The sequence below is a fragment of the Hydractinia symbiolongicarpus genome, chromosome 7, assembly GCF_029227915.1.
Source record: "Hydractinia symbiolongicarpus strain clone_291-10 chromosome 7, HSymV2.1, whole genome shotgun sequence".
Lineage (NCBI taxonomy): Eukaryota > Metazoa > Cnidaria > Hydrozoa > Anthoathecata > Hydractiniidae > Hydractinia > Hydractinia symbiolongicarpus.
The window spans coordinates 10,027,181-10,052,377 of NC_079881.1; the positions used below are offsets into that span (position 1 = coordinate 10,027,181).

Below are 25,197 nucleotides of genomic sequence, written 5' to 3' on the forward strand. Positions count from 1 at the left end.
AATGATTCCGCCCGGGCTCGAACCGGGGACCTTGCGCGTGTGAAGTGCACGTGATAACCGCTACACTACGGAATCCAATGAATTTTGGAACCTATGACGAAGGAAAGCAATACAAGGCTAAAATAGCTAGAGAAAAAAGCAAAAACATGTCGCTTGTTAGTTGCCAGATTCCGTAGTGTAGTGGTTATCACGTGCGCTTAACACGCGCAAGGTCCCCGGTTCGAATCCGGGCGGAATCATTGATGTTTCCGCGAAGCGAACCTCGGAAGAGCCTCTGTAGGTTCCATGGTGTAATGGTTAGCACTCAGGACTCTGAATCCTGCGATCCGAGTTCAAGTCTCGGTGGAACCTGTGCCGTTAGTTGTGCCTCGGAAGCACCTATTGGGCGTTTGGAAGCAACGGCACTTGAAATATTTTAGTCATTTGTAAGAAGACATTGTAATAACAACGTTCTTCTGAAATGCATCGGATTAGGGCACAGTGCCTTGTTAGCGCAGTAGGCAGCGCGTCAGTCTCATAATCTGAAGGTTGTGAGTTCGATCCTCACACAGGGCAAGGCTTTTAAAAGCCGCAGTGAATCAAATGTTTGACGCCTATTACAAAACTAGCAACTCAACAATGATTCCGCCCGGGCTCGAACCGGGGACCTTGCGCGTGTGAAGCGCACGTGATAACTGCTACACTACGGAATCCATTGAATTTTGGAACCTATGACGAAGGAAAGCAATACAAGGCTAAAATAGCTAGAGAAAAAAGCAAAAACATGTCGCTTGTTAGTTGCCAGATTCCGTAGTGTAGTGGTTATCACGTGCGCTTAACACGCGCAAGGTCCCCGGTTCGAGCCCTGGCGGAATCATTGATGTTTCCGCGAAGCGAACCTCGGAAGAGCCTCTGTAGGTTCCATGGTGTAATGGTTAGCACTCAGGACTCTGAATCCTGCGATCCGAGTTCAAGTCTCGGTGGAACCTGTGCCGTTAGTTGTGCCTCGGAAGCACCTATTGGGCGTTTGGAAGCAACGGCACTTCAAATATTTTAGTCATTTGCAAGAAGACATTGTAATAACAACGTTCTTCTGAAATGCATCGGATTAGGGCACAGTGCCTTGTTAGCGCAGTAGGCAGCGCGTCAGTCTCATAATCTGAAGGTCGTGAGTTCGATCCTTACACATGGCAAGGCTTTTAAAAGCCGCAGTGAATCAAATGTTTGACGCCTATTACAAAACTAGCAACTCAACAATGATTCCGCCCGGGCTCGAACCGGGGACCTTGCGCGTGTGAAGCGCACGTGATAACCGCTACACTACGGAATCCAATGAATTTTGTAACCTATGACGAAGGAAAGCAATACAAGGCTAAAATAGCTAGAGAAAAAAGCAAAAACATGTCGCTTGTTAGTTGCCAGATTCCGTAGTGTAGTGGTTATCACGTGCGCTTTACACGCGCAAGGTCCCCGGTTCGAGCCCGGGCGGAATCATTGATGTTTCCGCGAAGCGAACCTCGGAAGAGCCTCTGTAGGTTCCATGGTGTAATGGTTAGCACTCAAGACTCTGAATCCTGCGATCCGAGTTCAAGTCTCGGTGGAACCTGTGCCGTTATTTGTGCCTCGGAAGCACCTATTGGGCGTTTGGAAGCAACGGCACTTCAAATACTTTAGTCATTTGCAAGAAGACATTGTAATAACAACGTTCTTCTGAAATGCATCGGATTAGGGCACAGTGCCTTGTTAGCGCAGTAGGCAGCGCGTCAGTCTCATAATCTGAAGGTTGTGAGTTCGATCCTCACACAGGGCAAGGCTTTTAAAAGCCGCAGTGAATCAAATGTTTGACGCCTATTACAAAACTAGCAACTCAACAATGATTCCGCCCGGGCTCAAACCGGGGACCTTGCGCGTGTGAAGCGCACGTGATAACCGCTACACTACGGAATCCAATGAATTTTGGAACCTATGACGAAGGAAAGCAATACAAGGCTAAAATAGCTAGAGAAAAAAGCAAAAACATGTCGCTTGTTAGTTGCCAGATTCCGTAGTGTAGTGGTTATCACGTGCGCTTAACACGCGCAAGGTCCCCGGTTCGAGCCCTGGCGGAATCACTGATGTTTCCGCGAAGCGAACCTCGGAAGAGCCTCTGTAGGTTCCATGGTGTAATGGTTAGCACTCAGGACTCTGAATCCTGCGATCCGAGTTCAAGTCTCGGTGGAACCTGTGCCGTTAGTTGTGCCTCGGAAGCACCTATTGGGCGTTTGGAAGCAACGGCACTACAAATATTTTAGTCATTTGCAAGAAGACATTGTAATAACAACGTTCTTCTGAAATGCATCGGATTAGGGCACAGTGCCTTGTTAGCGCAGTAGGCAGCGCGTCAGTCTCATAATCTGAAGGTCGTGAGTTCGATCCTTACACAGGGCAAGGCTTTTAAAAGCCGCAGTGAATCAAATGTTTGACGCCTATTACAAAACTAGCAACTCAACAATGATTCCGCCCGGGCTCGAACCGGGGACCTTGCGCGTGTGAAGCTTTACACGCGCAAGGTCCCCGGTTCGAGCCCGGGCGGAATCATTGATGTTTCCGCGAAACGAACCTCGGAAGAGCCTCTGTAGGTTCCATAGTGTAATGGTTAGCACTCAGGACTCTAAATCCTGCGATCCGAGTTCAAGTCTCGGTGGACCCTGTGCCGTTATTTGTGCCTTGGAAGCACCTATTGGGCGTTTGGAAGCAACGGCACTTCAAATATTTTAGTCATTTGCAAGAAGACATTGTAATAACAACGTTCTTCTGAAATGCATCGGATTAGGGCACAGTGCCTTGTTAGCGCAGTAGGCAGCGCGTCAGTTTCATAATCTGAAGGTCGTGAGTTCGATCCTCACACAGGGCAAGGCTTTTAAAAGCCGCAGTGAATCAAATGTTTGACGCCTATTACAAAACTAGCAACTCAACAATGATTCCGCCCGGGCTCGAACCGGCGACCTTGCGCGTGTGAAGCGCACGTGATAACGGCACTTCAAATTTTTAGTCATTTGCAAGAAGACATTGTAATAACAACGTTCTTCTGAAATGCATCGGATTAGGGCACAGTGCCTTGTTAGCGCAGTAGCGCGTCAGTCTCATAATCTGAAGGTCGTGAGTTCGATCCTCACACAGGGCAGGGCTTTTAAAAGCCGCAGTGAATCAAGTGTTTGACGCCTATTACAAAACTAGCAACTCAACAATGATTTCGCCCGGGCTCGAAACGGGGACCTTGCGTGTGTGAAGCGCACGTGATAACCGCTACACTACGGAATCCAATGAATTTTGGAACAGATGACGAAGGAAAGCAATACAAGGCTAAAATAGCTAGAGAAAAAAGCAAAAACATGTCGCTTGTTAGTTGCCAGATTCCGTAGTGTAGTGGTTATCACGTGCGCTTAACACGCGCAAGGTCCCCGGTTCGAGCTCGGGCGGAATCATTGATGTTTCCGCGAAGCGAACCTCGGAAGAGCCTCTGTAGGTTCCATGGTGTAATGGTTAGCACTCAGGACTCTGAATCCTGCGATCCGAGTTCAAGTCTCGGTGGAACCTGTGCCGTTAGTTGTGCCTCGGAAGCACCTATTGGGCGTTTGGAAGCAACGGCACTTGAAATATTTTAGTCATTTGCAAGAAGACATTGTAATAACAACGTTCTTCTGAAATGCATCGGATTAGGGCACAGTGCCTTGTTAGCGCAGTAGGCAGCGCGTCAGTCTCATAATGTGAAGGTTGTGAGTTCGATCCTCACACAGGGCAAGGCTTTTAAAAGCCGCAGTGAATCAAATGTTTGACGCCTATTACAAAACTAGCAACTCAACAATGATTCCGCCCGGGCTCGAACCGGGGACCTTGCGCGTGTGAAGCGCACGTGATAACTGCTACACTACGAAATCCAATGAATTTTGGAACCTATGACGAAGGAAAGCAATACAAGGCTAAAATAGCTAGAGAAAAAAGCAAAAACATGTCGCTTGTTAGTTGCCAGATTTCGTAGTGTAGTGGTTATCACGTGCGCTTAACACGCGCAAGGTCCCCGGTTCGAGCCCGGGCGGAATCATTGATGTTTCCGCGAAGCGAACCTCGGAAGAGCCTCTGTAGGTTCCATGGTGTAATGGTTAGCACTCAGGACTCTGAATCCTGCGATCCGAGTTCAAGTCTCGGTGGAACCTGTGCCGTTAGTTGTGCCTCGGAAGCACCTATTGGGCGTTTGGAAGCAACGGCACTTGAAATATTTTAGTCATTTGCAAGAAGACATTGTAATAACAACGTTCTTCTGAAATGCATCGGATTAGGGCACAGTGCCTTGTTAGCGCAGTAGGCAGCGCGTCAGTCTCATAATCTGAAGGTCGTTAGTTCAATCCTCACACAGGGCAAGGCTTTTAAAAGCCGCAGTGAATCAAATGTTTGACGCCTATTATAAAACTAGCAACTCAACAATGATTCCGCCCGGGCTCGAACCGGGGACCTTGCGCGTGTGAAGCGCACGTGATAACCGCTACACTATGGAATCCAATGAATTTTGTAACCTATGACGAAGGAAAGCAATACAAGGCTAAAATAGCTAGAGAAAAAAGCAAAAACATGTCGCTTGTTAGTTGACAGATTCCGTAGTGTAGTGGTTATCACGTGCGCTTTACACGCGCAAGGTCCCCGGTTCGAGCCCGGGCGGAATCATTGATGTTTCCGCGAAGCGAACCTCGGAAGAGCCTCTGTAGGTTCCATGGTGTAATGGTTAGCACTCAGGACTCTGAATCCTGCGATCCGAGTTCAAGTCTCGGTGGAACCTGTGCCGTTAGTTGTGCTTCGGAAGCGCCTATTGGGCGTTTGGAAGCAACGGCACTTGAAATATTTTAGTCATTTGCAAGAAGACATTGTAATAACAACGTTCTTCTGAAATGCATCGGATTAGGGCACAGTGCCTTGTTAGCGCAGTAGGCAGCGCGTCAGTTTCATAATCTGAAGGTCGTCAGTTCGATCCTCACACAGGGCAAGGCTTTTAAACGCCGCAGTGAATCAAATGTTTGACGCCTATTACAAAACTAGCAAATCAACAATGATTTCGCCCGGGCTCGAACCGGGGACCTTGCGCGTGTGAAGCGCACGTGATAACCGCTACACTACGGAATCCAATGAATTTTGGAACCGATAACGAAGGAAAGCAATACAAGGCTAAAATAGCTAGAGAAAAAAGCAAAAACATGTCGCTTGTTAGTTGCCAGATGCCGTAGTGTAGTGGTTATCACGTGCGCTTTACACGCGCACGGTCCCCGGTTCGAGCCCGGGCGGAATCATTGATGTTTCCGCGAAGCGAACCTCGGAAGAGCCTCTGTAGGTTACATGGTGTAATGGTTAGCACTCAGGACTCTGAATCTTGCGATCCGAGTTCAAGTCTCGGTGGAACCTGGGCCGTTATTTGTGCCTCGGAAGCACCTATTGGGCGTTTGGAAGCAACGGCACTTCAAATATTTTAGTCATTTGCAAGAAGACATTGTAATAACAAGGTTCTTCTGAAATGCATCGGATTAGTGCACAGTGCCTTGTTAGCGCAGTAGGCAGCGCGTCAGTCTCATAATCTGAAGGTCGTGAGTTCAATCCTCACACAGGGCAAGGCTTTTAAAAGCCGCAGTGAATCAAATGTTTGACGCCTATTACAAAACTAGCAACTCAACAATGATTCCGCCGGGGCTCGAACCGGGGACCTTGCGCGTGTGAAGCGCACGTGATAACTGCTACATTACGGAATCCAATGAATTTTGGAACCTATGACGAAGGAAAGCAATACAAGGCTAAAATAGCTAGAGAAAAAAGCAAAAACATGTCGCTTTTTAGTTGCCAGATTCCGTAGTGTACTGGTTATCACGTACGCTTAACACGCGCAAGGTCCCCGGTTCGAGCCCAGGCGGAATCCTTGATGTTTCCGAGAAGCGAACCTCGGAAGAGCCTCTGTAGGTTCCATGGTGTAATGGTTAGCACTCAGGACTCTTAATCCTGCGATCCGAGTTCAAGTCTCGGTGGAACCTGTGCCGTTATTTGTGCCTCGGAAGCACCTATTGGGCGTTTGGAAGAAACAGCACTTGAAATATTTTAGTCATTTGCAAGAAGACATTGTAATAACAACGTTCTTCTGAAATGCATCGGATTAGGGCACAGTGCCTTGTTAGCGCAGTAGGCAGCGCGTCAGTCTCATAATCTGAAGGTCGTCAGTTCGATCCTCACACAGGGCAAGGCTTTTAAAAGCCGCAGTGAATCAAATGTTTGACGCCTATTACAAAACTAGCAACTCAACAATGATTCCGCCCGGGCTCGAAGCGGGGACCTTGCGCGTGTGAAGCGCATGTGATAACCGCTACACTACGGAATCCAATGAATTTTGGAACCGATGACGAAGAAAAGCAATACAAGGCTAAGATAGCTAGAGAAAAAAGCAAAAACATGTCGCTTGTTAGTTGCCAGATTCCGTAGTGTAGTGGTTATCACGTGCGCTATACACGCGCAAGGTCCCCGGTTCGAGCCCGGGCGGAATCATTGATGTTTCCGCGAAGCGAACCTCGGAAGAGCCTCTGTAGGTTCCATGGTGTAATGGTTAGCACTCAAGACTCTGAATCCTGCGATCCGAGTTCAAGTCTCGGTGGAACCTGGGCCGTTATTTGTGCCTCGGAAGCACCTATTGGGCGTTTGGAAGCAACAGCACTTCAAATATTTTAGTCATTTGCAAGAAGACATTGTAATAACAACGTTCTTCTGAAATGCATCGGATTAGGGCACAGTGCCTTGTTAGCGCAGTAGGCAGCGGGTCAGTCTCATAATCTGAAGGTCGTGAGTTCGATCCTCACACAGGGCAAGGCTTTTAAAAGCCGCAGTGAATCAAATGTTTGACGCCTATTACAAAACTAGCAACTCAACAATGATTCCGCCCGGGCTCGAACCGGGGACCTTGCGCGTGTGAAGCGCACGAGATAACTGCTACATTACGGAATCCAATGAAATTTGGAACCTATGACGAAGGAAAGCAATACAAGGCTAAAATAGCTAGAGAAAAAAGCAAAAACATGTCGCTTTTTAGTTGCCAGATTCCGTAGTGTACTGGTTATCACGTGCGCTTAACACGCGCAAGGTCCCCGGTTCGAGCCCAGGCGGAATCATTGATGTTTCCGAGAAGCGAACCTCGGAAGAGCCTCTGTAGGTTCCATGGTGTAATGGTTATCACTCAGGACTCTGAATCCTGCGATCCGAATCCAAGTCTCGGTGGAACCTGTGCCGTTATTTGTGCCTCGAAAGCACCTATTGGGCGTGTGGAAGCAACGGCACTTCAAATATTTTAGTCATTTGCAAGAAGACATTGTAATAACAACGTTCTTCTGAAATGCATCGGATTAGGGCACAGTGCCTTGTTAGCGCAGTAGGCAGCGCGTCAGTCTCATAATCTGAAGGTCGTGAGTTCGATCCTCACACAGGGCAAGGCTTTTAAAAGCCGCAGTGAATCAAATGTTTGAAGCCTATTACAAAACTAGCAACTCAACAATGATTCCGCCCGGGCTCGAACCTGGGACCTTGCGCGTGTGAAGCGCACGTGATAACCGCTGCACTACCGAATCCAATGATATTTGGAACCTATGACGAAGGAAAGCAATACAAGGTTAAAATAGCTACAGAAAAAAGCAAAAACATGTCGCTTGTTAGGTGCCAGATTCCGTTGTGTAGTGGTTATCACGTGCGCTTTACACGCGCAAGGTCCCCGGTTCGAGCCCGGGCGGAATCATTGATGTTTCCGCGAAGCGAACCTCGGAAGAGCCTCTGTAGGTTCCATGGTGTAATGGTTAGCACTCAGGACTCTGAATCCTGCGATCCGAGTTCAAGTCTCGGTGGAACCTGTGCCGTTATTTGTGCTCGGAAGCACCTATTGGGCGTTTGGAAGCAACGGCACTTCAAATATTTTAGTCATTTGCAAGAAGACATTGTAATAACAACGTTCTTCTGAAATGCATCGGATTAGGGCACAGTGCCTTGTTAGCGCAGTAGGCAGCGCGTCAGTCTCATAATCTGAAGGTCGTGAGTTCGATCCTCACACAGGGCAAGGCTTTTAAAAGCCGCAGTGAATCAAATGTTTGAAGCCTATTACAAAACTAGCAACTCAACAATGATTCCGCCCGGGCTCGAACCTGGGACCTTGCGCGTGTGAAGCGCACGTGATAACCGCTACACTACCGAATCCAATGATTTTTGGAACCTATGACGAAGGAAAGCAATACAAGGTTAAAATAGCTACAGAAAAAAGCAAAAACATGTCGCTTGTTAGGTGCCAGATTCCGTTGTGTAGTGGTTATCACGTGCGCTTTACACGCGCAAGGTCCCCGGTTCGAGCCCGGGCGGAATCATTGATGTTTCCGCGAAGCGAACCTCGGAAGAGCCTCTGTAGGTTCCATGGTGTAATGGTTAGCACTCAGGACTCTGAATCCTGCGATCCGAGTTCAAGTCTCGGTGGAACCTGTGCCGTTATTTGTGCTCGGAAGCACCTATTGGGCGTTTGGAAGCAACGGCACTTCAAATATTTTAGTCATTTGCAAGAAGACATTGTAATAACAACGTTCTTCTGAAATGCATCGGATTAGGGCACAGTGCCTTGTTAGCGCAGTAGGCAGCGCGTCAGTCTCATAATCTGAAGGTCGTGAGTTCGATCCTCACACCGGGCAAGGCTTTTAAAAGCCGCAGTGAATCAAATTTTTGACGCCTATTACAAAACTAGCAACTCAACAATGATTTCGCCCGGGCTCGAACCGGGGACCTTGCGCGTGAGAAGCGCACGTGATAACCGCTACACTACGGAATCCAATGAATTTTGGAACCGATGACGAAGGAAAGCAATACAAGGCTAAAATAGCTAGAGAAAAAAGCAAAAACATGTCGCTTGTTAGTTGCCAGATTCCGTAGTGTAGTGGTTATCACGTGTGCTTTACACGCGCACGGTCCCCGGTTCGAGCCCGGGCGGAATCATTGATGTTTCCGCGAAGCGAACCTCGGAAGAGCCTCTGTAGGTTCCATGGTGTATTGGTTAGCACTCAGGACTCTGAATCCTGCGATCCGAGTTCAAGTCTCGGTGGAACCTGGGCCGTTGTTTGTGCCTCGGAAGCACCTATTGGGCGTTTGAAAGCAACGGCACTTCAAATTTTTTAGTCATTTGCAAGAAGACATTGTAATAACAACGTTCTTCTGAAATGCATCGGATTAGGGCACAGTGCCTTGTTAGCGCAGTAGGCAGCGCGTCAGTCTCATAATCTGAAGGTCGTGAGTTCGATCCTCACACAGGGCAAGGCTTTTTAAAGCCGCAGTGAATCAAATGTTTGACGCCTATTACAAAACTAGCAACTCAACAATGATTCCGCCCGGGCTCGAACCGGGGACCTTGCGCGTGTGAAGCGCACGTGATAACCGCTACACTACGGAATCCAATGAATTTTGGAACCGATAACGAAGGAAAGCAATACAAGGCTAAAATAGCTAGAGAAAAAAGCAAAAACATGTCGCTTGTTAGTTGCCAGATTCCGTAGTGTAGTGCTTATCACGTGCGCTTTACACGCGCAAGGTCCCCGGTTCGAGCCCGGGCGGAAGCATTGATGTTTCCGCGAAGCGAACCTCGGAAGAACCTCTGTAGGTTCCATGGTGTAATGGTTAGCACTCAGGACTCTGAATCTTGCGATCCGAGTTCAAGTCTCGGTGGAACCTGGGCCGTTATTTGTGCCTCGGAAGCACCTATTGGGCGTTTGGAAGCAACGGCACTTCAAATATTTTAGTCATTTGCAAGAAGACATTGTAATAACAAGGTTCTTCTGAAATGCATCGGATTAGGGCACAGTGCCTTGTTAGCGCAGTAGGCAACGGGTCAGTCTCATAATCTGAAGGTCGTGAGTTCGATCCTCACACAGGGCAAGGCTTTTAAAAGCCGCAGTGAATCAAATGTTTGACGCCTATTACAAAACTAGCAACTCAACAATGATTCCGCCCGGGCTCGAAGCGGGGACCTTGCGCGTGTGAAGCGCACGTGATAACTGCTACATTACGGAATGCAATGAATTTTGGAACCTATGACGAAGGAAAGCAATACAAGGCTAAAATAGCTAGAGAAAAAAGCAAAAACATGTCGCTTTTTAGTTGCCAGATTCCGTAGTGTACTGGTTATCACGTACGCTTAACACGCGCAAGGTCCCCGGTTCGAGCCCAGGCGGAATCATTGATGTTTCCGAGAAGCGAACCTCGGAAGAGCCTCTGTAGGTTCCATGGTGTAATGGTTATCACTCAGGACTCTGAATCCTGCGATCCGAGTTCAAGTCTCGGTGGAACCTGTGCTGTTATTTGTGCCTCGGAAGCACCTATTGGGCGTGTGGAAGCAACGGCACTTCAAATATTTTAGTCATTTGCAAGAAGACATTGTAATAACAACGTTCTTCTGAAATGCATCGGATTAGGGCACAGTGCCTTGTTAGCGCAGTAGGCAGCGCGTCAGTCTCATAATTTGAAGGTCGTGAGTCCGATCTTCACACAGGGCAAGGGTTTTAAAAGCCGCAGTGAATCAAATGTTTGACGCCTATTACAAAACTAGCAACTCAACAATGATTCCGCCCGGGCTCGAACCGGGGACCTTGCGCGTGTGAAGCGCACGTGATAACCGCTACACTACGGAATCCAATGAATTTTGTAACCTATGATGAAGGAAAGCAATACAAGGCTAAAATAGCTAGAGAAAAAAGCAAAAACATGTCGCTTGTTAGTTGCCAGATTCCGTAGTGTAGTGGTTATCACGTGCGCTTTACACGCGCAAGGTCCCCGGTTCGAGCCCGGGCGGAATCATTGATTTTTCCGCGAAGCGAACCTCGGAAAAGCCTCTGTAGGTTCCATGGTGTAATGGTTAGCACTCAGGACTCTGAATCTTGCGATCCGAGTTCAAGTCTTGGTGGAACCTGGGCCGTTATTTGTGCCTCGGAAGCACCTATTGGGCGTTTAGAAGCAACGGCACTTCAAATATTTTAGTCATTTGCAAGAAGACATTGTAATAACAACGTTCTTCTGAAATGCATCGGATTAGGGCACAGTGCCTTGTTAGCGCAGTAGGCAACGGGTCAGTCTCATAATCTGAAGGTTGTGAGTTCGATCCTCCCACAGGGCAAGGCTTTTAAAAGCCGCAGTGAATCAAATGTTTGACGCCTATTACAAAACTAGCAACTCAACAATGATTCCGCCCGGGCTCGAACCGGGGACCTTGCGCGTGTGAAGCGCACGAGATAACTGCTACATTACGGAATCCAATGAATTTTGTAACCTATGACAAAGGAAAGCAATACAAGGCTAAAATAGCTAGAGAAAAAAGCAAAAACATGTCGCTTTTTAGTTGCCAGATTGCGTAGTGTACTGGTTATCACGTGCGCTTAACACGCGCAAGGTCCCCGGTTCGAGCCCGGGCGGAATCATTGATGTTTCCGAGAAGCGATCCTCGGAAGAGCCTCTGTAGGTTCCATGGTGTAATGGTTATCACTCAGGACTCTAAATCCTGCGATCCGAATCCAAGTCTCGGTGGAACCTGTGCCGTTATTTGTGCCTCGAAAGCACCTATTGGGCGTGTGGAAGCAACGGCACTTCAAATATTTTAGTCATTTGCAAGAAGACATTGTAATAACAACGTTCTTCTGAAATGCATCGGATTAGGGCACAGTGCCTTGTTAGCGCAGTAGGCAGCGCGTCAGTCTCATAATCTGAAGGTCGTGAGTTCGATCCTCACAGAGGGCAAGGCTTTTAAAAGCCGCAGTGAATCAAATGTTTGAAGCCTATTACAAAACTAGCAACTCAACAATGATTCCGCCCGGGCTCGAACCTGGGACCTTGCGCGTGTGAAGCGCACGTGATAACCGCTACACTACGGAATCCAATGAATTTTGGAACCTATGACGAAGGAAAGCAATACAAGGCTAAAATAGCTAGAGAAAAAAGCAAAAACATGTCGCTTGTTAGTTGCCAGATTCCGTAGTGTAGTTGTTATCACGTGCGCTTAACACGCGCAAGGTCCCCGGTTCGAGCCCAGGCGGAATCATTGATGTTTCCGAGAAGCGATCCTCGGAAGAGCCTCTGTAGGTTCCATGGTGTAATGGTTATCACTCAGGACTCTAAATCCTGCGATCCGAATCCAAGTCTCGGTGGAACCTGTGCCGTTATTTGTGCCTCGAAAGCACCTATTGGGCGTGTGGAAGCAACGGCACTTCAAATATTTTAGTCATTTGCAAGAAGACATTGTAATAACAACGTTCTTCTGAAATGCATCGGATTAGGGCACAGTGCCTTGTTAGAGCAGTAGGCAGCGCGTCAGTCTCATAATCTGAAGGTCGTGAGTTCGATCCTCACAAAGGGCAAGGCTTTTAAAAGCCGCAGTGAATCAAATGTTTGAAGCCTATTACAAAACTAGCAACTCAACAATGATTCCGCCCGGGCTCGAACCTGGGACGTTGCGCGTGTGAAGCGCACGTGATAACCGCTACACTACGGAATCCAATGATTTTTGGAACCTATGACGAAGGAAAGCAATACAAGGCTAAAATAGCTACAGAAAAAAGCAAAAACATGTCGCTTGTTAGGTGCCAGATTCCGTTGTGTAGTGGTTATCACGTGCGCTTTACACGCGCAAGGTCCCCGGTTCGAGCCCGGGCGGAATCATTGATGTTTCCGCGAAGCGAACCTCGGAAGAGCCTCTGTAGGTTCCATGGTGTAATGGTTAGCACTCAGGACTCTGAATCCTGCGATCCGAGTTCAAGTCTTGGTGGAACCTGTGCCGTTATTTGTGCTCGGAAGCACCTATTGGGCGTTTGGAAGCAACGGTACTTCAAATATTTTAGTCATTTGCAAGAAGACATTGTAATAACAACGTTCTTCTGAAATGCATCGGATTAGGGCACAGTGCCTTGTTAGCGCAGTAGGCAGCGCGTCAGTCTCATAATCTGAAGGTCGTGAGTTCGATCCTCACACCGGGCAAGGCTTTTAAAAGCCGCAGTGAATCAAATTTTTGACGCCTATTACAAAACTAGCAACTCAACAATGATTCCGCCCGGGCTCGAACCGGGGACCTTGCGCGTGTGAAGCGCACGTGATAACCGCTACACTACGGAATCCAATGAATTTTGGAACCTATGACGAAGGAAAGCAATACAAGGCTAAAATAGCTAGAGAAAAAAGCAAAAACATGTCGCTTGTTAGTTGCCAGATTCCGTTGTGTAGTTGTTATCACGTGCGCTTAACACATGCAAGGTCCCCCGTTCGAGCCCGGGCGGAATCATTGATGTTTCCGCGAAGCGAACCTCGGAAGAGCCTCTGTAGGTTCCATGGTGTAATGGTTAGCACTCAGGACTCTGAATCCTGCGATCCAAGTTCAAGTCTCGGTGGAACCTGTGCCGTTATTTGTGCCTCGGAAGCACCTATTGGGCGTTTGGAAGCAACCGCACTTCAAATATTTTAGTCATTTGCAAGAAGACATTGTAATAACAACGTTCTTCAGAAATGCATCGGATTAGGGCACAGTGCCTTGTTAGCGCAGTAGGCAGCGCGTCAGTCTCATAATCTGAAGGTCGTGAGTTCGATCCTCACACCGGGCAAGGCTTTTAAAAGCCGCAGTGAATCTAATGTTTGACGCCTATTACAAAACTAGCAACTCAACAATGATTCCGCCCGGGCTAGAACCGGGGACCTTGCGCGTGTGGAGCGCACGTGATAACCGCTACACTACGGAATCCAATGAATTTTGGAACCTATGACGAAGGAAAGCAATACAAAGCTAGAATAGCTAGAGAAAAAAGCAAAAAAATGTCGCTTGTTAGTTTCCAGATTCCGTAGTGTAGTGGTTATCACGTGCGCTTAACACGCGCAAGGTCCCCGGTTCGAGCCCGGGCGGAATCATTGATGTTTCCGCGATGCGAACTTCGGAAGAGCCTCTGTAGGTTCCATGGTGTAATGGTTAGCACTCAGGACTCTGAATCCTGCGATCCTAGTTCAAGTCTCGGAGGAACCTGTGCCGTTAGTTGTGCCTCGGAAGCACCTATTGGGCGTTTGGAAGCAACGGCACTTCAAATATTTTAGTCATTTGCAAGAAGACATTGTAATAACAGCGTTCTTCTGAAATGCATCGGACTAGGGCACAGTGCCTTGTTACTGCAGTAGGCAGCGTGTCAGTCTCATAATCTGAAGGTCGTGAGTTCGATCCTCACACAGGGCAAGGCTTTTAAAAGCCGCAGTGAATCAAATGTTTGACGCCTATTACAAAACTAGCAACTCAACAATGATTCCGCCCGGGCTCGAACCGGGGACCTTGGGCGTGTGAAGCGCACGTGATAACCGCTACACTACGAAATCCAATGAATTTTGGAACCGATGACGAAGGAAGGCAATACAAGGCTAAAATAGCTAGAGAAAAAAGCAAAAACATGTCGCTTGTTAGTTGCCAGTTTCCGTAGTGTAGTGGTTATCACATGCGCTTAACACGCGCAAGGTCCCCGGTTCGAGCCCGGGCGGAATCATTGATGTTTCTGCGAAGCGAACCTCGGAAGAGCCTCTGTAGGTTCCATGGTGTAATGGTTAGCACTCAGGACTCTGAATCCTGCGATCCGAGTTCAAGTCTCGGTGGAACCTGTGCCGTTAGTTGTGCCTCGGAAGCACCTATTGGGCGTTTGGAAGCAACGGCACTTGAAATATTTTAGTCATTTGAAAGAAGACATTGTAATAACAACGTTCTTCTGAAATGCATCGGACTAGGGCACAGTGCCTTGTTACTGCAGTAGGCAGCGTGTCAGTCTCATAATCTGAAGGTCGTGAGTTCGATCCTCACACAGGGCAAGGCTTTTAAAAGCCGCAGTGAATCAAATGTTTGACGCCTATTACAAAACTAGCAACTCAACAATGATTCCGCCCGGGCTCGAACCGGGGACCTTGGGCGTGTGAAGCGCACGTAATAACCGCTACACTACGGAATCCAATGAATTTTGGAACTGATGACGAAGGAAAGCAATACAAGGCTAAAATAGCTAGAGAAAAAAGCAAAAACATGTCGCTTGTTAGTTGCCAGATTCCGTAGTGTAGTGGTTATCACTTGCGCTTAACACGCGCAAGGTCACCGGTTCGAGCCCAGGCGGGATAATTGATGTTCCCGCGAAGCGAACCTCGGAAGAGCCTCTGTAGGTTCCATGGTGTGATGGTTAGCACTCAGGACTCTGAATCCTGCGATAAGAGTTCAAATCTCGGTGGAACTTGTGCCGTTATTTGTGCCTCGGAAGCACCTATTGGGCGTTTGGAAGCAACGGCACTTCAAATATTTTAGTTATTTGCAAGAAGACATTGTAATAAACAACGTTCTTCTGAAATGCATCAGATTAGGGCGCAGTGCCTTGTTAGCGCAGTAGGCAGCGCGTCAGTCTCATGATCTGAAGGCCGTGAGTTCGATCCTCACACAGGGCAAGGCTTTTAAAAGCCGCAGTGAATCAAAAGTTTGACGCCTATTACAGAACTAGCAACTCAACAATGATTCCGCCCGGGCTCGAACCGGGGACCTTGCGCGTGTGAAGCGCACGTGATAACCGCTACACTACGGAATCCAATGAATTTTGGAACCTATGACGAAGGAAAGTAATACAAGGCTAAAATAGCTAGAGGTAAAAGCAAAAACATGTCGCTTTTTAGTTGCCAGATTCCGTAGTGTAGTGGTTATCACATGCGCTTAACACGCGCAAGGTCCCCGGTTCGAGCCCGGGCGGAATCATTGATGTTTCCGCGAAGCGAACCTCGGAAGAGCCTCTGTAGGTTCCATGGTGTAATGGTTAGCACTCAGGACTCTGAATCCTGCGATCCGAGTTCAAGTCTCCGTGGAACCTGTGCCACTAGTTGTGCCTCGGAAGCACTTATTGGGCGTTTGGAAGCAACGGCACCTGAAATATTTTAGTCATTTGCAAGAAGACATTGTAATAACAACGTTCTTCTGAAATGCATCGGACTAGGGCACAGTGCCTTGTTACTGCAGTAGGCAGCGTGTCAGTCTCATAATCTGAAGGTCGTGAGTTCGATCCTCACACAGGGCAAGGCTTTTAAAAGCCGCAGTGAATCAAATGTTTGACGCCTATTACAAAACTAGCAACTCAACAATGATTCCGCCCGGGCTCGAACCGGGGACCTTGCGCGTGTGAAGCGCACGTGATAACCGCTACACTACGAAATCCAATGAATTTTGGAACGGATGACGAAGGAAAGCAATACAAGGCTAAAATAGCTAGAGAAAAAAGCAAAAACATGTCGCTTGTTAGTTGCCAGTTTCCGTAGTGTAGTGGTTATCACATGCGCTTAACACGCGCAAGGTCCCCGGTTCGAGCCCGGGCGGAATCATTGATGTTTCCGCGAAGCGAACCTCGGAAGAGCCTCTGTAGGTTCCATGGTGTAATGGTTAGCACTCAGGACTCTGAATCCTGCGATCCGAGTTCAAGTCTCGGTGGAACCTGTGCCGTTAGTTGTGCCTCGGAAGCACCTATTGGGCGTTTGGAAGCAACGGCACTTGAAATATTTTAGTCATTTGAAAGAAGACATTGTAATAACAACGTTCTTCTGAAATGCATCGGATTAGGGCACAGTGCCTTGTTAGCGCAGTAGGCAGCGCGTCAGTCTCATGATCTGAAGGCTGTGAGTTCGATCCTCACACAGGGCAAGGCTTTTAAAAGCCGCAGTGAATCAAATGTTTGACGCCTATTACAAAACTAGCAACTCAACAATGATTCCGCCCGGGCTCGAACCGGGGACCTTGGGCGTGTGAAGCGCACGTGATAACCGCTACACTACGGAATCCAATGAATTTTGGAACCGATGACGAAGGAAAGCAATACAAGGCTAAAATAGCTAGAGAAAAAAGCAAAAACATGTCGCTTGTTAGTTGCCAGATTCCGTAGTGTAGTGGTTATCACTTGCGCTTAACACGCGCAAGGTCACCGGTTCGAGCCCAGGCGGGATAATTGATGTTCCCGCGAAGCGAACCTCGGAAGAGCCTCTGTAGGTTCCATGGTGTGATGGTTAGCACTCAGGACTCTGAATCCTGCGATCAGAGTTCAAATCTCGGTGGAACCTGTGCCGTTATTTGTGCCTCGGAAGCACCTATTGGGCGTTTGGAAGCAACGGCACTTCAAATATTTTAGTCATTTGCAAGAAGACATTGTAATAAACAACGTTCTTCTGAAATGCATCAGATTAGGGCACAGTGCCTTGTTAGCGCAGTAGGCAGCGCGTCAGTCTCATGATCTGAAGGCCGTGAGTTCGATCCTCACACAGGGCAAGGCTTTTAAAAGCCGCAGTGAATCAAAAGTTTGACGCCTATTACAGAACTAGCAACTCAACAATGATTCCGCCCGGGCTCGAACCGGGGACCTTGCGCGTGTGAAGCGCACGTGATAACCGCTACACTACGGAATCCAATGAATTTTGGAACCTATGACGAAGGAAAGTAATACAAGGCTAAAATAGCTAGAGGTAAAAGCAAAAACATGTCGCTTTTTAGTTGCCAGATTCCGTAGTGTAGTGGTTATCACGTGCGCTTAACACGCGCAAGGTCCCCGGTTCGAGCCCGGGCGGAATCATTGATGTTTCCGCGATGCGAACTTTGGAAGAGCCTCTGTAGGTTCCATGGTGTAATGGTTAGCACTCAGGACTCTGAATCCTGCGATCCTAGTTCAAGTCTCGGTGGAACCTGTGCCGTTAGTTGTGCCTCGGAAGCACCTATTGGGCGTTTGGAAGCAACGGCACTTCAAATATTTTAGTCATTTGCAAGAAGACATTGTAATAACAACGCTCTTCTGAAATGCATCGGACTAGGGCACAGTGCCTTGTTACTGCAGTAGGCAGCGTCTCAGTCTCATGATCTGAAGGCCGTGAGTTCGATCCTCACACAGGGCAAGGCTTTTAAAAGCCGCAGTGAATCAAATGTTTGACGCCTATTACAAAACTAGCAACTCAACAATGATTCCGCCCGTGCTCGAACCGGGGACCCTGGGCGTGTGAAGCGCACGTGATAACCGCTACACTACGAAATTCAATGAATTTTGGAACCGATGACGAAGGAAAGCAATACAAGGCTAAAATAGCTAGAGAAAAAAACAAAAACATGTCGCTTGTTAGTTGCCAGTTTCCGTAGTGTAGTGGTTATCACATGCGCTTAACACGCGCAATTTCCTCGGTTCGAGCCCGGGCGGAATCATTGATGTTTCCGCGAAGCGAACCTCGGAAGAGCCTCTGTAGGTTCCATGGTGTAATGGTTAGCACTCAGGACTCTGAATCCTGCGATCCGAGTTCAATTCTCGGTGGAACCTGTGCCGTTAGTTGTGCCTCGGAAGCACCTATTGGGCGTTTGGAAGCAACGGCACTTGAAATATTTTAGTCATTTGAAAGAAGACATTGTAATAACAACGTTCTTCTGAAATGCATCGGATTAGGGCACAGTGCCTTGTTAGCGCAGTAGGCAGCGCGTCAGTCTCATGATCTGAAGGCCGTGAGTTCGATCCTCACACAGGGCAAGGCTTTTAAAAGCCGCAGTGAATCAAATGTTTGACGCCTATTACAAAACTAGCAACTCAACAATGATTCCGCCCGGGCTCGAACCGGGGACCTAGCGCGTGTGAAGCGCACGTGATAACCGCTACACTACGGAATCAAATGAATTTTGGAACCTATGACGAAGGAAAGCAATACAAGGCTAAAATAGCTAGAGAAAAAAGCAAAAACATGTCGCTTTTTAGTTGCCAGATTCCGTAGTGTAGTGGTTGTCACGTGCGCTTAACACGCGCAAGGTCCCCTGTTCGAGCCCGGGCGGAATCATTGATTTTTTCGCGAAGCGAACCTCGGAAGAGCCTCTGTAGGTTCCATGGTGTAATGGTTAGCACTCAGGACTCTGAATCCTGCGATCCGAGGTCAAGTCTCAGTGGAACCTGTGCCGTTATTTGTGCCTCGGAAGCACCTATTGGGCGTTTAGAAGCAACGGCACTTCAAATATTTTAGTCATTTCCAAGAAGACATTGTAATAACAACGTTCTTCTGAAATGCATCGGATTAGGGCACAGTGCATTGTTAGCGCAGTAGGCAGCGCGTCAGTCTCATAATCTGAAGGTCGTGAGTTCGATCCTCACACAGGGCAAGGCTTTTAAAAGCCGCAGTGAATCAAATGTTTGACGCCTATTACAAAACTAGCAACTCAACAATGATTCCGCCCGGGCTCGAACCGGGGACCTTGCGCGTGTGAAGCGCACGTGATAACCGCTACACTACGGAATCCAAAGAATATTGGAACCTATGACGAAGGAAAGCAATACAAGGCTAAAATAGCTAGAGAAAAAAGCAAAAAAATGTCGCTTCTTAGGTGCCAGATTCCGTAGTGTAGTGGTTATCACGTGCGCTTTACACGCGCAAGGTCCCCGGTTCGAGCCCGGGCGGAATCATTGATGTTTCCGCGAAGCGAACCTCGGAAGAGCCTCTGTAGGTTCCATGGTGTAATAGTTAGCACTCAGGACTCTGAATCCTGCGATCCGAGTTCAAGTCTCGGTGGAACTTGTGCCGTTATTTGTGCCTCGGAAGCACCTATTGGGCGTTTGGAAGCAACGGCACTTCAAATATTTTAGTCATTTGCAAGAATATATTGTAATAACAACGTTCTTCTGAAATGCATCGGATTAGGGCACAGTGCCTTGTTAGCGCAGTAGGCAGCGCGTCAGTCTCATAATCTGAAGGTCGTGAGTTCGATCCTCACACAGGGCAAGGCTTTTAAAAGCCGCAGTGAATCAAATGTTTGACGCCTATTACAAAACTAGCAACTCAACAATGATTCCGCCCGGGCTCGAACCGGGGACCTTGCGCGTGTGAAGCGCACGTGATAACCGCTACACTACGGAATCCAATGAATTTTGGAACCTATGACGAAGGAAAGCAATACAAGGCTAAAATAGCTAGAGAAAAAAGCAAAAACATGTCGCTTTTTAGTTGCCAGATTCCGTAGTGTAGTGGTTATCACGTGCGCTTAACACGCGCAAGGTCCCCGGTTAGAGCCCGGGCGGAATCATTGATTTTTCCGCGAAGCGAACCTCGGAAGAGCCTCTGTAGGTTCCATGGTGTAATGGTTAGCACTCAGGACTCTGAATCCTGCGATCCGAGTTCAAGTCTCAGTGGAACCTGTGCCGTTATTTGTGCCTCGGAAGCACCTATTAGGCGTTTGGAAGCAACGGCACTTCAAATATTTTAGTCATTTGCAAGAAGACATTGTAATAACAACGTTCTTCTGAAATGCATCGGATTAGGGCACAGTGCCTTGTTAGCGCAGTAGGCAGCGCGTCAGTCTCATAATCCTAAGGTCGTGAGTTCGATCCTCACACAGGGCAAGGCTTTTAAAAGCCGCAGTGAATCAAATTTTTGACGCCTATTACAAAACTAGCAACTCAACAATGATTCCGCCCGGGCTCGAACCGGGGACCTTGCGCGTGTGAAGCGCACGTGATAACCGCTACACTACGGAATCCAATGAATTTTGGAACCTATGACGAAGGAAAGCAATACAAGCCTAAAATAGCTAGAGGTAAAAGCAAAAACATGTCGCTTGTTAGTTGCCAGATTCCGTAGTGTAGTGGTTATCACTTGCGCTTAACACGCGCAAGGTCCCCGGTTCGAGCCCGGGCGGAATCATTGATGTTTCCGCAAGGCGAACCTCGGAAGAGTCTCTGTAGGTTCCATGGTATAATGGTTAGCACTCAGGACTCTGAATCCTGCGATCCGAGTTCAAGTCTCGGTGGAACCTGTGCCGTTAGTTGTGCCTCGGAAGCACCTATTGGGCGTTTGGAAGCAACGGCACTTCAAATATTTTAGTCATTTGCAAGAAGACATTGTAATAACAACGTTCTTCTGAAATGCATCGGATTAGAGCACAGTGCCTTGTTAGCGCAGTAGGCAGCGCGTCAGTCTCATAATCTGAAGATCGTGAGTTCGATCCTCACACATGGCAAGGCTTTTTAAAGCCGCAGTAAATCAAATGTTTGACGCCTATTACAAAACTAGCAACTCAACAATGATTCCGCCCGGGCTCGAACCGGGGACCTTGCGCGTGTGAAGCGCACGTGATAACCGCTACACTACGGAATCCAATGAATTTTGGAACCTATGACGAAGGAAAGCAATACAAGGCTAAAATAGCTAGAGGTAAAAGCAAAAACATGTCGCTTTTTAGTTGCCAGATTCCGTAGTGCAGTGGTTATCACGTGCGCTTAACACGCGCAAGGTCCCCGGTTCGATCCCGGGCGGAATAATTGATGTTTCCGGGAAGCGAACCTCGGAAGAGCCTCTGTAGGTTCCATAGTGTAATTGTTAGCACTCAGGACTCTGAATCCTGCGATCCGAGTTCAAGTCTCGGTGGAACCTGTGCCGTTAGTTGTGCCTCGGAAGCACCTATTGGGCGTTTGGAAGCAACGGCACTTCAAATATTTTAGTCATTTGCAAGAAGACATTGTAATAACAACGTTCTTCTGAAATGCATCGGACTAGGGCACAGTGCCTTGTTACTGCAGTAGGCAGCGCGTCAGTCTCATAATCTGAAGGTCGTGAGTTCGATCCTCACACAGGGCAAGGCTTTCAAAAGCCGCAGTGAATCAAATGTTTGACGCCTATTACAAAACTAGCAACTCAACAATGATTCCGCCCGGGCTCGAACCGGGGACCTTGCGCGTGTGAAGCGCACGTGATAACCGCTACACTACTAAATCCAATGAATTTTGGAACCTATGACGAAGGAAAGCAATACAAGGCTAAAATAGCTATAGGTAAAAGCAAAAACATGTCGCTTTTTATTTGCCAGATTCCGTAGTGTAGTGGTTATCACGTGCGCTTAACACGCCCAAGGTCTCCGGTTCGAGCCCGGGCGGAATCATTGATGTTTCCGCGAAGCGAACCTCGGAAGAGCCTCTGTAGGTTCCATGGTGTAATGGTTAGCACTCAGGACTCTGAATCCTGCGATCCGAGTTCAAGTCTCGGTGGAACCTGTGCCTTAATTTGTGCCTCGGAAGCACCTATTGGGCGTTTGGAAGCAACGGCACTTCAAATATTTTAGTCATTTGCAAGAAGACATTGTAATAACAACGTTCTTCTGAAATGCATCGGAATAGGGCACAGTGCCTTGTTAGCGCAGTAGGCAGCGCGTCAGTCTCATAATCTGAAGGTCGTGAGTTCGATCCTCACACAGGGCAAGGCTTTTAAAAGCCGCAGTGAATCAAATGTTTGACGCCTATTACAAAACTAGCAACTCAACAATGATTCCGCCCGGGCTCGAACCGGGGACCTTGCGCGTGTGAAGCGCACGTGATAACCGCTACACTACGGAATCCAAGGAATTTTGGAACCTATGACGAAGGAAAGCAATACAAGGCTAAAATAGCTAGAGAAAAAAGCAAAAACATGTCGCTTTTTAGTTGCCAGATTCCGTAGTGTAGTGGTTATCACGTGCGCTTAACACGCGCAAGGTCCCCGGTTCGAGCCCGGGCGGAATCATTGATGTTTCCGGGAAGCGAACCTCGGAAGAGCCTCTGTAGGTTCCATAGTGTAATGGTTAGCACTCAGGACTCTGAATCCTGCGATCCAAGTTCAAGTCTCGGAGGAACCTGTGCCGTTAGTTGTGCCTCGGAAGCACCTATTGGGCGTTTGGAAGCAACGGCACTTCAAATATTTTAGTCATTTGCAAGAAGACATTGTAATAACAACGTTCTTCTGAATTGCATCGGACTAGGGCACAGTGCCTTGTTACTGCAGTAGGCAGCGCGTCAGTCTCATAATCTGAAGGTCGTGAGTTCGATCCTCACACAGGGCAAGGCTTTCAAAAGCCGCAGTGAATCAAATGTTTGACGCCTATTACAAAACTAGCAACTCAACAATGATTCCGCCCGGGCTCGAACCGGGGACCTTGCGCGTGTGAAGCGCACGTGATAACCGCTACACTACTAAATCCAATGAATTTTGGAACCTATGACGAAGGAAAGCAATACAAGGCTAAAATAGCTAGAGGTAAAAGCAAAAACATGTCGCTTTTTATTTGCCAGATTCCGTAGTGTAGTGTTTATCACGTGCGCTTAACACGCCCAAGGTCCCCGGTTCGAGCCCGGGCGGAATCATTGATGTTTCCGCGAAGCGAACCTCGGAAGAGCCTCTGTAGGTTCCATGGTGTAATGGTTAGCACTCAGGACTCTGAATCCTGCGATCCGAGTTCAAGTCTCGGTGGAACCTGTGCCTTAATTTGTGCCTCGGAAGCACCTATTGGGCGTTTGGAAGCAACGGCACTTCAAATATTTTAGTCATTTGCAAGAAGACATTGTAATAACAACGTTCTTCTGAAATGCATCGGAATAGGGCACAGTGCCTTGTTAGCGCAGTAGGCAGCGCGTCAGTCTCATAATCTGAAGGTCGTGAGTTCGATCCTCACACAGGGCAAGGCTTTTAAAAGCCGCAGTGAATCAAATGTTTGACGCCTATTACAAAACTAGCAACTCAACAATGATTCCGCCCGGGCTCGAACCGGGGACCTTGCGCGTGTGAAGCGCACGTGATAACCGCTACACTACGGAATCCAAGGAATTTTGGAACCTATGACGAAGGAAAGCAATACAAGGCTAAAATAGCTAGAGAAAAAAGCAAAAACATGTCGCTTTTTAGTTGCCAGATTCCGTAGTGTAGTGGTTATCACGTGCGCTTAACACGCGCAAGGTCCCCGGTTCGAGCCCGGGCGGAATCATTGATGTTTCCGCGAAGCGAACCTCGGAAGAGCCTCTGTAGGTTCCATGGTGTAATGGTTAGTACTCAGGACTCTGAATCCTGCGATCCGAGTTCAAGTTTCGGTGGAACCTGTGCCTTAATTTGTGCCTCGGAAGCACCTACTGGGCGTTTGGAAGCAACGGCACTTCAAATATTTTAGTCATTTGCAAGAAGACATTGTAATAACAACGTTCTTCTGAAATGCATCGGATTAGGGCACAGTGCCTTGTTAGCGCAGTAGGCAGCGCGTCAGTCTCATAATCTGAAGGACGTGAGTTCGATCCTCACACAGGGCAAGGCTTTTAAAAGCCGCAGTGAATCAAATGTTTGACGCCTATTACAAAAGTAGCAACTCAACAATGATTCCGCCCGGGCTCGAACCGGGGACCTTGCGCGTGTGAAGCGCACGTGATAACCGCTACACTACGGAATCCAATGAATTTTGGAACCTATGACGAATAAAGCAATACAAGGCTAAAATAGCTAGAGGTAAAAGCAAAAACATGTCGCTTTTTAGTTGCCAGATTCCGTAGTGCAGTGGTTATCACGTGCGCCTAACACGCGCAAGGTCCCCGGTTCGTGCCCGGGCGGAATCATTGATGTTTCCGGGAAGCGAACCTCGGAAGAGCCTCTGTAGGTTCCATAGTGTAATGGTTAGCACTCAGGACTCTGAATCCTGCGATCCTAGTTCAAGTCTCGGTGGAACCTGTGCCGTTAGTTGTGCCTCGGAAGCACCTATTGGGCGTTTGGAAGCAACGGCACTTCAAATATTTTAGTCATTTGCAAGAAGACATTGTAATAACAACGTTCTTCTGAAATGCATCGGATTAGGGCACAGTGCCTTGTTAGCGCAGTAGGCAGCGCGTCAGTCTCATAATCTGAAGGTCGTGAGTTCGATCCTCACACAGGGCAAGGCTTTTAAAAGCCGCAGTGAATCAAATGTTTGACGCCTATTACAAAACTAACAACTCAACAATGATTCCGCCAGAGCTCGAACCGGGGACCTTGCGCGTGCGAAGCGCACGTGATAACCGCTACACTACGTAATCCAATGAATTTTGGAACCTATAACGAAGGAAAGCAATACAAGGCAAAAATAGCTAGAGAAAAAAGCAAAAACATGTCGCTTGTTAGTTGCCAGATTCCGTAGTGTAGTGGTTATCTCGTGCGCTTTACACGCGCAAGGTCCCCGGTTCGAGCCCGGGCGGAATCATTGATGTTTCCGCGAACCGAACCTCGGAAGAGCCTCCATAGGTTCCATGGTGTAATGGTTAGCACTCAGGACTCTGAATATTGGGATCCGAGTTCAAGTCTCGGTGGAACCTGTGCCGTTATTTGTGCCTCGGAAGCACCTATTGGGCGTTTGGAAGCAAC

The 25,197-nt window shown here is 48.0% G+C and overlaps 78 non-coding genes across 78 annotated transcripts; 58 read left to right on the top strand and 20 right to left on the bottom strand.

Annotated features, from left to right (window-relative positions):
* Positions 1-2: 2 nt before the first annotated feature.
* Positions 3-75, bottom strand: Trnav-cac (transfer RNA valine (anticodon CAC)). The gene has a single exon. It is a non-coding gene; the product is annotated as a tRNA-Val (tRNA).
* Positions 76-166: 91 nt separating this feature from the next.
* Trnav-aac (transfer RNA valine (anticodon AAC)) lies at positions 167-239 on the top strand. The gene has a single exon. It is a non-coding gene; the product is annotated as a tRNA-Val (tRNA).
* Positions 240-279: 40 nt separating this feature from the next.
* On the top strand, positions 280-351 carry Trnaq-cug (transfer RNA glutamine (anticodon CUG)). The gene has a single exon. It is a non-coding gene; the product is annotated as a tRNA-Gln (tRNA).
* Positions 352-783: 432 nt separating this feature from the next.
* Trnav-aac (transfer RNA valine (anticodon AAC)) lies at positions 784-856 on the top strand. Its single transcript has one exon. It is a non-coding gene; the product is annotated as a tRNA-Val (tRNA).
* Positions 857-896: 40 nt separating this feature from the next.
* Trnaq-cug (transfer RNA glutamine (anticodon CUG)) lies at positions 897-968 on the top strand. Its single transcript has one exon. It is a non-coding gene; the product is annotated as a tRNA-Gln (tRNA).
* Positions 969-1,236: 268 nt separating this feature from the next.
* Positions 1,237-1,309, bottom strand: Trnav-cac (transfer RNA valine (anticodon CAC)). Its single transcript has one exon. It is a non-coding gene; the product is annotated as a tRNA-Val (tRNA).
* Positions 1,310-1,400: 91 nt separating this feature from the next.
* On the top strand, positions 1,401-1,473 carry Trnav-uac (transfer RNA valine (anticodon UAC)). Its single transcript has one exon. It is a non-coding gene; the product is annotated as a tRNA-Val (tRNA).
* Positions 1,474-1,853: 380 nt separating this feature from the next.
* Positions 1,854-1,926, bottom strand: Trnav-cac (transfer RNA valine (anticodon CAC)). Its single transcript has one exon. It is a non-coding gene; the product is annotated as a tRNA-Val (tRNA).
* Positions 1,927-2,017: 91 nt separating this feature from the next.
* On the top strand, positions 2,018-2,090 carry Trnav-aac (transfer RNA valine (anticodon AAC)). The gene has a single exon. It is a non-coding gene; the product is annotated as a tRNA-Val (tRNA).
* Positions 2,091-2,130: 40 nt separating this feature from the next.
* Positions 2,131-2,202, top strand: Trnaq-cug (transfer RNA glutamine (anticodon CUG)). Its single transcript has one exon. It is a non-coding gene; the product is annotated as a tRNA-Gln (tRNA).
* A 1,168-nt stretch (positions 2,203-3,370) lies between these two features.
* On the top strand, positions 3,371-3,443 carry Trnav-aac (transfer RNA valine (anticodon AAC)). The gene has a single exon. It is a non-coding gene; the product is annotated as a tRNA-Val (tRNA).
* A 40-nt stretch (positions 3,444-3,483) lies between these two features.
* Positions 3,484-3,555, top strand: Trnaq-cug (transfer RNA glutamine (anticodon CUG)). The gene has a single exon. It is a non-coding gene; the product is annotated as a tRNA-Gln (tRNA).
* Positions 3,556-3,987: 432 nt separating this feature from the next.
* Positions 3,988-4,060, top strand: Trnav-aac (transfer RNA valine (anticodon AAC)). Its single transcript has one exon. It is a non-coding gene; the product is annotated as a tRNA-Val (tRNA).
* A 40-nt stretch (positions 4,061-4,100) lies between these two features.
* Trnaq-cug (transfer RNA glutamine (anticodon CUG)) lies at positions 4,101-4,172 on the top strand. The gene has a single exon. It is a non-coding gene; the product is annotated as a tRNA-Gln (tRNA).
* A 268-nt stretch (positions 4,173-4,440) lies between these two features.
* Positions 4,441-4,513, bottom strand: Trnav-cac (transfer RNA valine (anticodon CAC)). The gene has a single exon. It is a non-coding gene; the product is annotated as a tRNA-Val (tRNA).
* A 91-nt stretch (positions 4,514-4,604) lies between these two features.
* On the top strand, positions 4,605-4,677 carry Trnav-uac (transfer RNA valine (anticodon UAC)). Its single transcript has one exon. It is a non-coding gene; the product is annotated as a tRNA-Val (tRNA).
* Positions 4,678-4,717: 40 nt separating this feature from the next.
* Trnaq-cug (transfer RNA glutamine (anticodon CUG)) lies at positions 4,718-4,789 on the top strand. Its single transcript has one exon. It is a non-coding gene; the product is annotated as a tRNA-Gln (tRNA).
* A 268-nt stretch (positions 4,790-5,057) lies between these two features.
* On the bottom strand, positions 5,058-5,130 carry Trnav-cac (transfer RNA valine (anticodon CAC)). The gene has a single exon. It is a non-coding gene; the product is annotated as a tRNA-Val (tRNA).
* Positions 5,131-5,221: 91 nt separating this feature from the next.
* Trnav-uac (transfer RNA valine (anticodon UAC)) lies at positions 5,222-5,294 on the top strand. Its single transcript has one exon. It is a non-coding gene; the product is annotated as a tRNA-Val (tRNA).
* Positions 5,295-5,951: 657 nt separating this feature from the next.
* Positions 5,952-6,023, top strand: Trnak-cuu (transfer RNA lysine (anticodon CUU)). Its single transcript has one exon. It is a non-coding gene; the product is annotated as a tRNA-Lys (tRNA).
* A 432-nt stretch (positions 6,024-6,455) lies between these two features.
* On the top strand, positions 6,456-6,528 carry Trnav-uac (transfer RNA valine (anticodon UAC)). Its single transcript has one exon. It is a non-coding gene; the product is annotated as a tRNA-Val (tRNA).
* A 544-nt stretch (positions 6,529-7,072) lies between these two features.
* On the top strand, positions 7,073-7,145 carry Trnav-aac (transfer RNA valine (anticodon AAC)). Its single transcript has one exon. It is a non-coding gene; the product is annotated as a tRNA-Val (tRNA).
* A 243-nt stretch (positions 7,146-7,388) lies between these two features.
* On the top strand, positions 7,389-7,461 carry Trnam-cau (transfer RNA methionine (anticodon CAU)). Its single transcript has one exon. It is a non-coding gene; the product is annotated as a tRNA-Met (tRNA).
* A 228-nt stretch (positions 7,462-7,689) lies between these two features.
* Trnav-uac (transfer RNA valine (anticodon UAC)) lies at positions 7,690-7,762 on the top strand. The gene has a single exon. It is a non-coding gene; the product is annotated as a tRNA-Val (tRNA).
* A 40-nt stretch (positions 7,763-7,802) lies between these two features.
* Positions 7,803-7,874, top strand: Trnaq-cug (transfer RNA glutamine (anticodon CUG)). The gene has a single exon. It is a non-coding gene; the product is annotated as a tRNA-Gln (tRNA).
* A 130-nt stretch (positions 7,875-8,004) lies between these two features.
* Trnam-cau (transfer RNA methionine (anticodon CAU)) lies at positions 8,005-8,077 on the top strand. The gene has a single exon. It is a non-coding gene; the product is annotated as a tRNA-Met (tRNA).
* Positions 8,078-8,305: 228 nt separating this feature from the next.
* On the top strand, positions 8,306-8,378 carry Trnav-uac (transfer RNA valine (anticodon UAC)). The gene has a single exon. It is a non-coding gene; the product is annotated as a tRNA-Val (tRNA).
* Positions 8,379-8,418: 40 nt separating this feature from the next.
* Positions 8,419-8,490, top strand: Trnaq-cug (transfer RNA glutamine (anticodon CUG)). Its single transcript has one exon. It is a non-coding gene; the product is annotated as a tRNA-Gln (tRNA).
* A 267-nt stretch (positions 8,491-8,757) lies between these two features.
* Trnae-cuc (transfer RNA glutamic acid (anticodon CUC)) lies at positions 8,758-8,830 on the bottom strand. Its single transcript has one exon. It is a non-coding gene; the product is annotated as a tRNA-Glu (tRNA).
* A 91-nt stretch (positions 8,831-8,921) lies between these two features.
* On the top strand, positions 8,922-8,994 carry Trnav-uac (transfer RNA valine (anticodon UAC)). The gene has a single exon. It is a non-coding gene; the product is annotated as a tRNA-Val (tRNA).
* A 40-nt stretch (positions 8,995-9,034) lies between these two features.
* Trnaq-cug (transfer RNA glutamine (anticodon CUG)) lies at positions 9,035-9,106 on the top strand. Its single transcript has one exon. It is a non-coding gene; the product is annotated as a tRNA-Gln (tRNA).
* A 131-nt stretch (positions 9,107-9,237) lies between these two features.
* Positions 9,238-9,310, top strand: Trnam-cau (transfer RNA methionine (anticodon CAU)). The gene has a single exon. It is a non-coding gene; the product is annotated as a tRNA-Met (tRNA).
* Positions 9,311-9,374: 64 nt separating this feature from the next.
* Trnav-cac (transfer RNA valine (anticodon CAC)) lies at positions 9,375-9,447 on the bottom strand. The gene has a single exon. It is a non-coding gene; the product is annotated as a tRNA-Val (tRNA).
* Positions 9,448-9,538: 91 nt separating this feature from the next.
* Positions 9,539-9,611, top strand: Trnav-uac (transfer RNA valine (anticodon UAC)). The gene has a single exon. It is a non-coding gene; the product is annotated as a tRNA-Val (tRNA).
* Positions 9,612-9,651: 40 nt separating this feature from the next.
* Positions 9,652-9,723, top strand: Trnaq-cug (transfer RNA glutamine (anticodon CUG)). Its single transcript has one exon. It is a non-coding gene; the product is annotated as a tRNA-Gln (tRNA).
* A 545-nt stretch (positions 9,724-10,268) lies between these two features.
* On the top strand, positions 10,269-10,340 carry Trnaq-cug (transfer RNA glutamine (anticodon CUG)). The gene has a single exon. It is a non-coding gene; the product is annotated as a tRNA-Gln (tRNA).
* A 268-nt stretch (positions 10,341-10,608) lies between these two features.
* Trnav-cac (transfer RNA valine (anticodon CAC)) lies at positions 10,609-10,681 on the bottom strand. The gene has a single exon. It is a non-coding gene; the product is annotated as a tRNA-Val (tRNA).
* Positions 10,682-10,772: 91 nt separating this feature from the next.
* On the top strand, positions 10,773-10,845 carry Trnav-uac (transfer RNA valine (anticodon UAC)). Its single transcript has one exon. It is a non-coding gene; the product is annotated as a tRNA-Val (tRNA).
* A 544-nt stretch (positions 10,846-11,389) lies between these two features.
* Positions 11,390-11,462, top strand: Trnav-aac (transfer RNA valine (anticodon AAC)). The gene has a single exon. It is a non-coding gene; the product is annotated as a tRNA-Val (tRNA).
* Positions 11,463-11,842: 380 nt separating this feature from the next.
* Positions 11,843-11,915, bottom strand: Trnav-cac (transfer RNA valine (anticodon CAC)). Its single transcript has one exon. It is a non-coding gene; the product is annotated as a tRNA-Val (tRNA).
* A 91-nt stretch (positions 11,916-12,006) lies between these two features.
* On the top strand, positions 12,007-12,079 carry Trnav-aac (transfer RNA valine (anticodon AAC)). Its single transcript has one exon. It is a non-coding gene; the product is annotated as a tRNA-Val (tRNA).
* Positions 12,080-12,623: 544 nt separating this feature from the next.
* Positions 12,624-12,696, top strand: Trnav-uac (transfer RNA valine (anticodon UAC)). Its single transcript has one exon. It is a non-coding gene; the product is annotated as a tRNA-Val (tRNA).
* A 379-nt stretch (positions 12,697-13,075) lies between these two features.
* Positions 13,076-13,148, bottom strand: Trnav-cac (transfer RNA valine (anticodon CAC)). The gene has a single exon. It is a non-coding gene; the product is annotated as a tRNA-Val (tRNA).
* A 708-nt stretch (positions 13,149-13,856) lies between these two features.
* Positions 13,857-13,929, top strand: Trnav-aac (transfer RNA valine (anticodon AAC)). Its single transcript has one exon. It is a non-coding gene; the product is annotated as a tRNA-Val (tRNA).
* Positions 13,930-14,473: 544 nt separating this feature from the next.
* Trnav-aac (transfer RNA valine (anticodon AAC)) lies at positions 14,474-14,546 on the top strand. Its single transcript has one exon. It is a non-coding gene; the product is annotated as a tRNA-Val (tRNA).
* Positions 14,547-14,586: 40 nt separating this feature from the next.
* Positions 14,587-14,658, top strand: Trnaq-cug (transfer RNA glutamine (anticodon CUG)). Its single transcript has one exon. It is a non-coding gene; the product is annotated as a tRNA-Gln (tRNA).
* Positions 14,659-15,544: 886 nt separating this feature from the next.
* Positions 15,545-15,617, bottom strand: Trnav-cac (transfer RNA valine (anticodon CAC)). Its single transcript has one exon. It is a non-coding gene; the product is annotated as a tRNA-Val (tRNA).
* A 91-nt stretch (positions 15,618-15,708) lies between these two features.
* Trnav-aac (transfer RNA valine (anticodon AAC)) lies at positions 15,709-15,781 on the top strand. The gene has a single exon. It is a non-coding gene; the product is annotated as a tRNA-Val (tRNA).
* A 380-nt stretch (positions 15,782-16,161) lies between these two features.
* Positions 16,162-16,234, bottom strand: Trnav-cac (transfer RNA valine (anticodon CAC)). The gene has a single exon. It is a non-coding gene; the product is annotated as a tRNA-Val (tRNA).
* Positions 16,235-16,325: 91 nt separating this feature from the next.
* Trnav-aac (transfer RNA valine (anticodon AAC)) lies at positions 16,326-16,398 on the top strand. Its single transcript has one exon. It is a non-coding gene; the product is annotated as a tRNA-Val (tRNA).
* A 40-nt stretch (positions 16,399-16,438) lies between these two features.
* On the top strand, positions 16,439-16,510 carry Trnaq-cug (transfer RNA glutamine (anticodon CUG)). Its single transcript has one exon. It is a non-coding gene; the product is annotated as a tRNA-Gln (tRNA).
* An 886-nt stretch (positions 16,511-17,396) lies between these two features.
* On the bottom strand, positions 17,397-17,469 carry Trnav-cac (transfer RNA valine (anticodon CAC)). The gene has a single exon. It is a non-coding gene; the product is annotated as a tRNA-Val (tRNA).
* Positions 17,470-17,560: 91 nt separating this feature from the next.
* Trnav-aac (transfer RNA valine (anticodon AAC)) lies at positions 17,561-17,633 on the top strand. The gene has a single exon. It is a non-coding gene; the product is annotated as a tRNA-Val (tRNA).
* Positions 17,634-18,290: 657 nt separating this feature from the next.
* Positions 18,291-18,362, top strand: Trnaq-cug (transfer RNA glutamine (anticodon CUG)). The gene has a single exon. It is a non-coding gene; the product is annotated as a tRNA-Gln (tRNA).
* Positions 18,363-19,247: 885 nt separating this feature from the next.
* On the bottom strand, positions 19,248-19,320 carry Trnav-cac (transfer RNA valine (anticodon CAC)). The gene has a single exon. It is a non-coding gene; the product is annotated as a tRNA-Val (tRNA).
* Positions 19,321-19,411: 91 nt separating this feature from the next.
* On the top strand, positions 19,412-19,484 carry Trnav-uac (transfer RNA valine (anticodon UAC)). The gene has a single exon. It is a non-coding gene; the product is annotated as a tRNA-Val (tRNA).
* Positions 19,485-19,727: 243 nt separating this feature from the next.
* Positions 19,728-19,800, top strand: Trnam-cau (transfer RNA methionine (anticodon CAU)). The gene has a single exon. It is a non-coding gene; the product is annotated as a tRNA-Met (tRNA).
* Positions 19,801-19,864: 64 nt separating this feature from the next.
* On the bottom strand, positions 19,865-19,937 carry Trnav-cac (transfer RNA valine (anticodon CAC)). Its single transcript has one exon. It is a non-coding gene; the product is annotated as a tRNA-Val (tRNA).
* A 91-nt stretch (positions 19,938-20,028) lies between these two features.
* Positions 20,029-20,101, top strand: Trnav-aac (transfer RNA valine (anticodon AAC)). The gene has a single exon. It is a non-coding gene; the product is annotated as a tRNA-Val (tRNA).
* A 380-nt stretch (positions 20,102-20,481) lies between these two features.
* Positions 20,482-20,554, bottom strand: Trnav-cac (transfer RNA valine (anticodon CAC)). The gene has a single exon. It is a non-coding gene; the product is annotated as a tRNA-Val (tRNA).
* A 91-nt stretch (positions 20,555-20,645) lies between these two features.
* Positions 20,646-20,718, top strand: Trnav-aac (transfer RNA valine (anticodon AAC)). Its single transcript has one exon. It is a non-coding gene; the product is annotated as a tRNA-Val (tRNA).
* Positions 20,719-20,758: 40 nt separating this feature from the next.
* On the top strand, positions 20,759-20,830 carry Trnaq-cug (transfer RNA glutamine (anticodon CUG)). The gene has a single exon. It is a non-coding gene; the product is annotated as a tRNA-Gln (tRNA).
* A 268-nt stretch (positions 20,831-21,098) lies between these two features.
* Trnav-cac (transfer RNA valine (anticodon CAC)) lies at positions 21,099-21,171 on the bottom strand. The gene has a single exon. It is a non-coding gene; the product is annotated as a tRNA-Val (tRNA).
* A 91-nt stretch (positions 21,172-21,262) lies between these two features.
* Positions 21,263-21,335, top strand: Trnav-aac (transfer RNA valine (anticodon AAC)). Its single transcript has one exon. It is a non-coding gene; the product is annotated as a tRNA-Val (tRNA).
* A 544-nt stretch (positions 21,336-21,879) lies between these two features.
* On the top strand, positions 21,880-21,952 carry Trnav-aac (transfer RNA valine (anticodon AAC)). Its single transcript has one exon. It is a non-coding gene; the product is annotated as a tRNA-Val (tRNA).
* Positions 21,953-21,992: 40 nt separating this feature from the next.
* Trnaq-cug (transfer RNA glutamine (anticodon CUG)) lies at positions 21,993-22,064 on the top strand. The gene has a single exon. It is a non-coding gene; the product is annotated as a tRNA-Gln (tRNA).
* Positions 22,065-22,195: 131 nt separating this feature from the next.
* Trnam-cau (transfer RNA methionine (anticodon CAU)) lies at positions 22,196-22,268 on the top strand. The gene has a single exon. It is a non-coding gene; the product is annotated as a tRNA-Met (tRNA).
* A 64-nt stretch (positions 22,269-22,332) lies between these two features.
* Positions 22,333-22,405, bottom strand: Trnav-cac (transfer RNA valine (anticodon CAC)). Its single transcript has one exon. It is a non-coding gene; the product is annotated as a tRNA-Val (tRNA).
* A 91-nt stretch (positions 22,406-22,496) lies between these two features.
* Positions 22,497-22,569, top strand: Trnav-aac (transfer RNA valine (anticodon AAC)). Its single transcript has one exon. It is a non-coding gene; the product is annotated as a tRNA-Val (tRNA).
* Positions 22,570-23,226: 657 nt separating this feature from the next.
* Positions 23,227-23,298, top strand: Trnaq-cug (transfer RNA glutamine (anticodon CUG)). Its single transcript has one exon. It is a non-coding gene; the product is annotated as a tRNA-Gln (tRNA).
* Positions 23,299-23,429: 131 nt separating this feature from the next.
* Positions 23,430-23,502, top strand: Trnam-cau (transfer RNA methionine (anticodon CAU)). The gene has a single exon. It is a non-coding gene; the product is annotated as a tRNA-Met (tRNA).
* A 64-nt stretch (positions 23,503-23,566) lies between these two features.
* On the bottom strand, positions 23,567-23,639 carry Trnav-cac (transfer RNA valine (anticodon CAC)). The gene has a single exon. It is a non-coding gene; the product is annotated as a tRNA-Val (tRNA).
* Positions 23,640-23,730: 91 nt separating this feature from the next.
* Trnav-aac (transfer RNA valine (anticodon AAC)) lies at positions 23,731-23,803 on the top strand. Its single transcript has one exon. It is a non-coding gene; the product is annotated as a tRNA-Val (tRNA).
* Positions 23,804-24,046: 243 nt separating this feature from the next.
* Positions 24,047-24,119, top strand: Trnam-cau (transfer RNA methionine (anticodon CAU)). Its single transcript has one exon. It is a non-coding gene; the product is annotated as a tRNA-Met (tRNA).
* A 64-nt stretch (positions 24,120-24,183) lies between these two features.
* Trnav-cac (transfer RNA valine (anticodon CAC)) lies at positions 24,184-24,256 on the bottom strand. Its single transcript has one exon. It is a non-coding gene; the product is annotated as a tRNA-Val (tRNA).
* Positions 24,257-24,346: 90 nt separating this feature from the next.
* Trnav-aac (transfer RNA valine (anticodon AAC)) lies at positions 24,347-24,419 on the top strand. Its single transcript has one exon. It is a non-coding gene; the product is annotated as a tRNA-Val (tRNA).
* Positions 24,420-24,662: 243 nt separating this feature from the next.
* On the top strand, positions 24,663-24,735 carry Trnam-cau (transfer RNA methionine (anticodon CAU)). The gene has a single exon. It is a non-coding gene; the product is annotated as a tRNA-Met (tRNA).
* Positions 24,736-24,963: 228 nt separating this feature from the next.
* Positions 24,964-25,036, top strand: Trnav-uac (transfer RNA valine (anticodon UAC)). Its single transcript has one exon. It is a non-coding gene; the product is annotated as a tRNA-Val (tRNA).
* Positions 25,037-25,197: the final 161 nt, after the last annotated feature.